Genomic DNA, 10,600 nt, shown 5'->3' with positions numbered 1-10,600 from the left:
CCCAGTGGCCACATGCCACCTGCAGGCAGGACCTGCCGCAGCTGCACTCCCTTCTCCAGCAGCCCTGCACACTCCCAAAGCTCACAAAAACATCAGGGCTCCTGCCGCAAGGCAGGGCTGCCCGGTGCCTGCCGTGCCCATCCACGCTTCCGCAGCACTGGGGGTGGAAGTAGCCTCCCCACTACCCCAGTAAAGGTTGCTGATGCTTGGAATAAGATACTCATGTCTTTCTCTTTCTCATCATCTATCCATCTCAAATGAATACTACAGATTAACATGGCGAACAATCCTGAACTACCTGAGCAAAATGTGGACCAGATAACCCAGAATACAACACCGAAATTTAATATTTATCAGTTGAAAGCTAAATTTTCTTTTGCATTTTCAAATATTCATACCAACTTCAAAATTATAATTCTTTTTCAGGTTGACATTCCCAAGCACATTTTCCAGAATTTTTTTAAGGTCTGTAAAAACAATACCAGAATTTTTACTTTTGATCCCAAAGTGAGTTGGGGTTGCAACATCTTCAGAGACAGACCTTTGCAGTTTTGCCCATCTCTATCTGTTATCCTACTACATACTGGCTTGTTTCATAGACTCACAAATGAAAAGTGGGATGAAACTACTCTGTATTTGAGCAGGAGTTTTCTAGTGGGCACCCCTAGATTTTGCAGGAAGGAAGTAATGGTACTCAGTTAATCTTTGAGTCCAGGAAGACCTGATGTTTGATCTTGGTGTTACAAAACATTTTGCTTCTGGCAACACTATCTTCTTCAGAAGATACAGAAATTTAGCTGATTTCTAGAGTCAGGAGATTAAATTTTTCTTAAGTCATTCTCTCCAAATTCTAGATCAAAACAATCATGTTCTTTCTTCCCTAAATTCCCTTTTCTGTTTGGGTTAATTTCTAGCCCAACAGTTTCAATCCTAGACACCATGATATACTGTTAAACAAAGGCTTCATCATAAATCTTGCCATACTTAATTGATTTTAAATGCCCCTCAGCTTTTGTTTCCCCACAACCCACCTTGGGTGACAAATTCACCTTCAAATTGAAGCCAATAACAACCCTTTATCATCCAGTCATTCCTTCAGTTTCGTGTGTCATTTGGGCCAAAGATTGCAATTTACTATGATGAAGATTTTTAGAATAACTGGAGGTAGTGGCAGTTGAACGTGGTTATTCATAATGAATGCTCAACAATTTCAGAAACCATCACAAAACTTACAAAAAGACATTATACACATGTACCACTGGATAAAGCACATCTATACAAGGCTTTTGTGCACTGCCAGAAGCTACATATTAAACCTTAAGATTTACTAAGTTCTGTTTTCCTTGAAAACTCTGTAGATTCTCAGATCCAAAGTTTCTCATTACTTAGTGTTCAAAATTTCATTCCAGCAGAAGGGAGCGAAGATTTAGCAACCGGCATTACCACCTAGTGGGCACAGGCTGCTGCTCCAGCTCAGCTCCAGCCCTCTCACCTCCATCCTCACGGGGTAACCCAATGTTTCCCATTGTTCATGTATTAATCAACAGATAAACTGCTGTATCTGTGTTTGGATCATAATTATTTGTTCTTAGTATGCTACCACTGAAGCCCCACATCTAATGAACCACAAAGACACCCATTAAATCTCCAAGCACAGGATAAATCAATCCTCCCAAAGTTATTAAGTCTCAGCTTGACGGTCCCCGTCATTTTTCAACCTTTCCTTAACGCTTTCTACTTTATATTAAAACACTTAGCATTGCAGAACTCTGAAAAATCCCAAGCTATCCTTTAAGATTCTTCATTTAATAAATATATTAAGGACACTACTAACATGCTTTGGTTCAAAAGGAAATTAATGCCCTGTTAAATTTAAAACCACATGAAACCTAAAAGGAACATAAGAGTCCAAAGTAAAGCATCTGGGACTACACTGCAAAGCTATTTAGGTACCGGACTCCTGCTGATTTAGGAACCAACATACCTTGTAGACTAAAGCTGATTTATGGTTCCCTCAGGGAATTCTGTGTTTCATCACTGAATTTTCTGTTACCATAACACTTTGTCAACATCCTCATTCCCTCCTTTGCACCTCTCCCTGAATTGTTAATCTCAATTCTGTAAAGTCCATTAAAGGACGCTCTTTTTCTTCCATTTCCTTTCATACTGTTTAATTGCTTTGAATGCTTCTGCTGCATTCCAGTCCTATCATACTCCTGCAATGCCTGTAGGTTTATGGTCTTGTATTTATTAAGAGATTACACAAATTTAAATCAGTTTACAACTCCGATTCTCCTATTTTGGACGTTGCCTGTTTTTTCCTGCACTTCTATAATCCAGGAACCTCTGTCCACCTGGACTCATTAGTATCCCTCAGAACTGTAGCAGGATTCAGACATTTATGTCCACTATCAAGATCCCCAAGATCCCTATTTTTCTGCTACCCTCTCACTACTCATTTTTCCAGCAGCATCTGCCTTTCTCCAATGACTATATTTTATTGCAGAAGAACAGCTCCATGCAATATCTAAAATTTAGGTAAAAATCCAGTGTTTTAACTGGACAGGTAAGTCTCAAAAAGAATGCTCTGCCACTTCTAAATCTGAAAGCTTTGAGAAACATATCAGGGTGTATTTCCCAGCTAAAGCCAAGTCTAGCAAGGGAGTCAACAGGGACTATGCGATTACAGAGGTAGATGTCTCTAAATGTGCTGTTACAGTGGCCAGACAGAAGCACTTTGAGTATTTGAGGAGCCTTCAGTCTTTTTTCTATCTGAATGCTGCATATTTCTGACTTAGAAGTAATTTTAATTACAGCCTACCGATCACGAAATGTAACAGACTGACAGCCAGGAGGCTCTTTGGCATGTGACCAAATACAGAAAATGAGACTATGTTGAAAATCAAACCAGGTTGTCGTCTTCCCATATGCCATCCTCAGCTGTTGGCTTAACACTGTACCCCCCCAGGGTCACCTCTCCTGAAGCTGAATCCTGACTGCATGGTGAAGTGATCCTGACTGCACCCAGAACAGCAGCCCTTCATACACTCTGCCATGCAGCCTTTAATTGGGAACCCCAGATAAGGCATACGTACAGCAGCAAACAGTGCAGTACGTGCACCAGGAGAGAGTGGCTCTGCTCAGGCACAGCACAGGCGGTGGGAAGGAATGCTTTTCCCACTGGTGCACATTAGTGAAAGCCCAGTGCTGTTTTTAACATCCTGCTGAGGCTCACAAACTTTCCCCAGATTCCTAAATGCAAACTAACCTTCTCTTCCCATTTGTTTTACTTTGCCCTAGCAAGTTTAGGTAACTTTATTTTAGTGAATACTTCCTTTTGGTTTTGTAGAGTCATCGCCCATTTACATAACAGACTGCAAGACAAAAATAAAAAAATATGATAAAAGATACATTTCTCTAATGAAGTATGATTATTACTCCTATTGTAGTAACAAGCAAGAGGCAGAGTCCAGCTCTTTCTGTTAAGGCCACACCAAAATCTTTTATTTTGATTTAACATGACTGGATTAAAAAAAGCCAATTAATGCTTGCACAGTGTCCAATAATACATCTAACCATCAGAGTGCCATTCTGCATTAGGGCAGCAGAAACCCCCAGTGCTGGAGGAAGAACTGTGTGTGTACTTGTGCTGAGCGGAAAGCTAATGCTACTAACCCTTTCGTGTGTGGAACAAATCCTGCACCTTTGCTGGAAAACATCCTTTCAGGCAGAGGAAGTTTCCTGCTAATGGAAGTCACACAAACCTCTCGATCATTTGTTTGGTTTCTTCACCTGTGAAGATACATGGGGAGATGAAGCTGTGTGCAACTACACAACCACCTGTCATATAGTGAGGAAATTGGCTTGTTTTCCTGCAACTGCCCTTAAGTTAGCTTGTAGCTACATCACACAGAAGGGTGATTTCTTATTAGGAGAAAGGGGTATTTTGTAAAGCACCTTGCTTCTGATATACATACACCAGGATGCCAAAGACTACCATGCATCCACCACAGCCTACGTGCTGAAGATCGCAGGGAGGCCAGTGATCCTGTTACAGTTAGTGCTGTCACTCTAATCTCTCAGGGAAATAAACTCTATCCAATTAGCAGCTCTGTACCAATAAAACTGCACCCAAACTGAAGGGGATATATTAATTTCATTGTACTGGTTTAATTACAGTGGTACAACCTGTGAGCACACAAGGCTTCAGTATATATAAAGAAAACATGTTTTCTCTCGAGACAGTGGGGTAGGATTTAATTCCATTAAAGTCACAAAATTACTCTGGAGGTGATTGAGGCCCAGTGCCTCTGATAATGAATATTCCTGTAGCTGAATCCCCTTGCAGGCCAATTAATTACCTCCATACCCTGCTGGTGCGTTCCAAATTTTATTTTTATTTCAAAATCAAAGCTAAATAACTAGAAAAATCATGTGGCTGAGCCAAACTGTGACTTTATGGGTTTTAATTTTTGAGATTAAAGCGAAGTACAAAGACACACCCAGTCAGCAAAGTCTGGAGACAATAAGATGTAAAGCAATCCTCCTCCTGACCTCACATTAACACAGAAATCACCCTACAGCATGCAAGTGTCAGCCAACAACGGCACCTACTTATTTCCTGTCAGCTTGTCCCTTTGATCTAACCTGATCCTTCTTCACTTTATTAAAAACGTTCTAATCTTTTGTCTTTGATCTCCCTGTAGGATTCTTCAAAGAGCTTCAAATTAGCAAACATGCAAACAACAAAAAAATGTACTCTGTATCTGTATCTGCAAGAAACAATGATGTGGAGAGCTGTTTCCTTCCTCAACACACAAGTTTAACAAGGGGCAGCATTTTAAAGCCAAAAGATGCCATAGTTATCTGTTGTTTATTGGCATTAGGGTGGATGACAGAGCCCAAGCATTTTTACTGGGGGGTGGTTTGCTCTGAAGGTGTAACAAGGCAGCCCAGCAGGGGTAGCAAAAAAGCCATGTGCATACTTCATTCAGCATGCCAGATGAAAGGATTATGTCACATTCAAGAGCAACAAAGAGCTCTGTTTAAGTTTGTACCAGGCTGGAACTGTGGGGCAGCCGTTAAAGACCACCAAGGTTTTAAATAAAACCGGACACTTTTAAGTTTCCTCTAGCTTTCCTTGTGGTAAATCCACCCAATATGAAGGGAGTGTCAGTATCTCCCAGGAGGAAGATCTCTGAGGCATTAAAGAGGAAACCAAGCTTAATGTATTTTTATATACGTAAAACCCATATCTATATTTTAAATATGTATCTATATATGCATTTATTTCTTATTAAAGTTACCATCAAATTTAAGGGCATCACCATACGGCAAAATGTTTAGTGACAAAATATTTTTTAGCAAGGAAGAGCACTGCTCTAGGACCTCTTCTACCGCATCACTCCTCTCCTATAACTTTAATTTAGCCCCAAAGGTACACTTGCTCCAAATAAATGCTTTTTGTTGAATACTGCTCACCTCTGAAAAGAGTTGTGAAGCCAGGTTAGAAAGACTCTATAGGCTACACTGTAAGTTTCTTGCATGTGCGTCTGCCTCTCAGCGCAGAGACTTTTTAACTCTCGCTCCATAGAGAAGTAGATCTGTAGCCAGGCCGAAACAGTCCAAAATATCTGCCAAGTAATCCAGGTCACCCGAACCCCCTCATGATTGCAGTTAACAGTCCAAGGCCCAGACCAATATCTACTGAAGTCAATGAGACATTTTAACTGGTCCATGAAATCCTAGTTAAGAGTTGTGAGACAAGTCTTCTCAGTAAAGCTCAGTCCCATGGAAATATAACTAAGCAGGATCTGACCCAAGCTGTTCCTTGGCCACTGGTCCTTATCCCATGCTCTATACTTCTAAAATTAAAATGGATAAAGTTCCCATACCCATTCTTTTTTCCACTTCTTTATCATCCTAAGAACTACTATGATTACAGGTAGCAAGCGTATATCCTGAGAATTAAACATGACTTAGGCAATAGATAATTATAACTCTTCCAACTCAAAATGATGTAATTTATGTTAAAAGGCTATTGAAGATCAACACTGATATAACTATTTATGGAGAGCTCCAATGAGGCTCCAGATGATGCCCTGTACTCTCTCCTGTAACACTAGTTTTCATAGCAGTTCAGGAAACACTGCTGCTAGCTAAAGCAAACATTAAAAAGACCTATTAGATAATGTATCAAGAGAAAAAAGGCAAAACTGCACAGAGATTAGTCTGTATAATTAAAAAAATGGTATGGCTATAGATGCATTTCTTGAAAAGCCCGGAGGAACAGTTCGAAAATGAGCAGCTCTACTAGCACAGCAAAGCACTTCAGTTAATCTAGGAGTCCCTGCATAAAATTTAAGAATAAATTAGACCAACTGTAAATCGATATTTTTATGAAAAGTCATATTCGAGGTTTGAACTTGCCAAACTCATTAACTACTTAGACACTGATTACCCCCTTTACTGACTTATAAAGACAAAAGTGGTGATTTTAATTAGTCCAAAACCACACAGGAATATTCAGCAAAACACTACTGGAATTACTACTAAGATATTTTTTTTTTTACGGTTCACTAGCACTCAAAATCTATCCAACAACAAATGATATGCTATGCTTTCATCCTGTATAAGTGAGAGGGATCTTTCTACCAGATATTGTCCCTTGTGGCTGTTGTTAATGATGAAAGGCAGAGCTCAGCCTTTCTAGGAATTACCGCATACTTGAGAGTGCTCCAGATGCATGGTCCCAGGCCAACTTCTTAGCAGGCTTCTCGACAGCTAGCTCTTACCTTGGCTGAATCTCCCGCGCAGCCTGCCTCCAGCCTCTGCAAGGGTTATCCATTCCCGAGCTCCTCTCCTTTCTCACAGCCTGGGACAGCCCCATTCAGCAGAGACTGAATGGGCAGCCACACTGCGTGTTTTCTCCACACAGGACTCATTGGTCCACAAGTCTGGGCTCAAATTATTTCCTTAGAGGTAATATTACATAAATCTCAAAAAATACAATTTAGAGAAATACTGAGAAACGTGTCTACTTGTGAAATCGTCAAGTAAAATCCAGATACCATGACTCTGACAACCTGACTACAAATACTTTTTAGAGTATACTTTTTGAAATTCCATGTACATTCAGCAGGTCTGGGAACTGTTATTTCATTGTCGTTTATGAGAACCTCTGAATTTTCTATTTTTCTTGTGTCAGAAAACTCAAACTGAGAAAGAACACAGGAATAAATGAAGACACAATAAAGCTATGTGGACATGAGCAGCCCTCTGGAAATGTTTAGCTCTGAAACTACTTTTTATCTGATCTGTTTTGAAAATCCTCACATGCCACAAAACTAACAGAAACTTGAAAAGCCTCTCTCAAAGAGGGTAGAGTAATATGATTACTGGCATTCAAGTTTGACTGAGACAACAGCTAAAGAGTGCTCTTCTCTGCTGAATTTTCATTAATAATCCAAGTTGCTTAACACTTAACTCTGGAAGCCAAACTACTTGCTATTTGTCACACTGTAATCCATAAAATACTTATTAGCACAGCCTGCAAGCCAGTTCACTTTTATCTGCATAAGAGTTGACAAGATGCACACACCCTGTCAATATTCCGAAACTTCACAAAACCAGACTCACACAAAACTTCAATGCTCTAGGCTTCACTACTCTATTGTACTTACCTAACCCTCCAAAATCAATTTCCTTTTAACAAAAAATAACAGCAGAAATTGCCAAAGCAGAATGTTTTTAAGAACATCTAAATATAAGCACTTTGCCTGGAAGAACATAAAGATAAAAATGAATGAACAAGGTAAAACTATCTTCTTTTTACTTGACTGATCTATACAGAGTCATGGCCTGGGTGCTTCAGCTCCGATGCTGCAGATCGGTAAGTGCTTTTTGCTCCTGCAGAACAGCAACATGTTCAACTGAGGCTCTTGGTGTAGCTTGGAAAGTTTTACTCATCTTATCCTCCTTCAAGCAGTCTAAGCTCAAACCATTACCATCCTTGAGTCTGCAGGAACTCTGCATGCAGCAATAGATAGTTTGGAAATTGGAACAACCCCAGCAGATCAGATCATTGTGAACTGGGCCAAAGGGCATCACTTATTGATTATTCCTGCTAAATTCTCTTTGAAGAAGAGAGCCAGAAAGTGTCTTCACTGCAATTGTAGCTCTCAGAGAGTCTTTTTAGATGAATTACAATGCAAACATATTCCTCTAACCTCGTACTCACACAGTCTATATTAAGTGTGTCCAATGGGAATACAATATGAATTTAACACAATTTTCTTTAAAAATATTAACATTTTCCCTTGAATGCGGTAATTACCTTCTCAAGAACTCTTAAAGTCTATTCATAGATGAATTTTGACTTTGAAAAGTTATGATTAGTCAAATTAGCATTGCAAGTGTAAAAGCAGTGTTTTATATACGTATATCATTCACTTAACTACTTACAGTGACTGAAGCATCCTCACACTGTATTTCTTCAGAGGCCTTCAAGAAGAATGTCTGTCTCATGGCTAATGTACTGGGCTGAGGATTGGGATCTTGTTCCTGCTTACAGGTCTGAGAAGTGTCTGCTTACTTTGAGCGCATTACTACCTTTCATTCTCTCTTTAGTATGACAATACAGTTTCAACAGGGAGCTCAGCCATGACCATTACACTTTCCCAATTAGAATTGACTGGGTCGGACCTTCTCATTACTGATTTAGGAAGAAATCTATTTTGTTCTTGCAGGAGTTGTCTGGCTTGATATGATACAGAAGGATTTAAACCGATCCACTGGAAGTCAAGGACTGGAAACTGAGTAAAAAGCTTGTTCCATTTTTTATTCAACAGGACGTATCTCACCGCCAAAGACCAGACCAGCAGCACCAGGCTGGGGCACTATGGCCTCCAACATGGCTGTAAGGACGTGCCCCAGGAAGAGCAACACGCAGGCAGGCACGCCATGATTTCTGTGGCTCTTGGCCTCCAAACTCTTGTCACCAAGTGCCTTCCTGAACCATATGTGGTTTTTAATGACATCTCATCTTCAAGATGTAGCCACAGGATGCTCCCTTGCACTTTGTGACCTCTCAGACCATGCCCTCTTCAACTGCTGCAGGGAAAAAAAATTTCTCCTTTTAAAGCTTCTGACTACAGCCAGGAGCTGTTTGGCCACAGAGCAGTCATTTTCGCACTCCGTAAACTTTCATGTAATAATTTTGGCATCCAGGTTGATGAAAACAGCAAGCTGCTGTTAAGTGTCCCTTCACTTACCCTGTTAGTTTCACCACCAGTTAATAAATACCGTGCGCACCGAAGGGGATCCGTAACCCCAGGCCCAGCCGAGGCCTCTGCACGCGCTACCTCAGAGGAGCGCTCGCGCAGGGCGGGGCCGCTCCCGCGCGCCGCCAGGGGGCGCCCTGCCCCGCGCAGCTGCGGGCGCTGGGGCCGCAGGCAGCGTTCTGGGGGTGGTTTGGAGCGTTTTGGGTTAAAAGGGGGTGGCAAGAACACCTGATGTGTTATAGTCAGACATGTTATATTGCACATCAGTAAACCCTCTGCAAGGGGAAAAAAAAACAAACCAGTTTTTGGAAACAATTGCAAAGTTAGAGAAAAAGCAAGGAGTTAAAGAACACACACACGGCTGCCTTCCTTCTGCAAGGGCAGCTGCTGGGGTCTAATTACAGACAAAAGGTGAAACAGCTGTACTGAAACAAACCAGTAGGGTTTACCCTTGAAGTGAGAAGGTGCGAGTTCCCAGCGCCCCCCCCGAGAAAGAGGACAGGGCTGTGCTTTAGTTTCAAACCTCATACGAAAACGTGATGCCTCCCTCTAGTGGGTTCTCTTTTCGTGACCATGTTTTACATGGAGAAATTGCTCCACAGAGCTGATCAGAAGCAAAGCATCTTAGCACTATATATATATACTTGAGTCTAACGACTCCAATCCATGGAGACAGACAAGCGCTACATGTTTGCACCACATCAGTGACATCAAGCTTTTGATCCTGGCCGTGACTGTGCAGCAAACATGCATTGAGAATTACACTCTCAGACTCTGTAGCCACAGTAGCCTTTCTCATGAAGAGATCAGGGTATGAGAACCACAGCTAACATATTTTTCCTTTCAATGCTTGTGTCTTACCTTTATTAAAGGTGTTACAGAACAATAGCAACAGCATGCTAGTCTGCTAGCAGAGAGGGTTAACAGCGGTAGAGAATGAAAGCAGGCAAGCAACTCGTTTACAAGTAGTTAAGTTGTTCTCAATTCATTTTTTTCTGTTGGAACAGTGATGCCCATTTAAGAAGCATGAGAGAAACTGCCTCTGGAGGAGACCAAAAATACATTTCTTCTGCAAGTGATCCCAAGCTTATGCTTCACAAACTCTTGAAAACTGTTTGGAAAATAAAGATATCCCTGTCACTCCGGCAACTAACTTCCTTTTTGAATAACTGTCCACATAGGGCTTCCACAGCTTATAGACAAATCAAAGAGGTCTTTTGCCAAACATTAGTAAGCTTTCCTTTTCACAGTAGCATTGGAAAAAGCCATATCTTGCTCAAATGCACCAAACTGCGCAGTCTGAACAATCTACAGCTGTA

This window comes from Chroicocephalus ridibundus, chromosome 4 (genome assembly GCF_963924245.1).
Source record: "Chroicocephalus ridibundus chromosome 4, bChrRid1.1, whole genome shotgun sequence".
In the NCBI taxonomy this organism is placed as follows: domain Eukaryota; kingdom Metazoa; phylum Chordata; class Aves; order Charadriiformes; family Laridae; genus Chroicocephalus; species Chroicocephalus ridibundus.
This window is presented reverse-complemented; position numbering follows the sequence as displayed.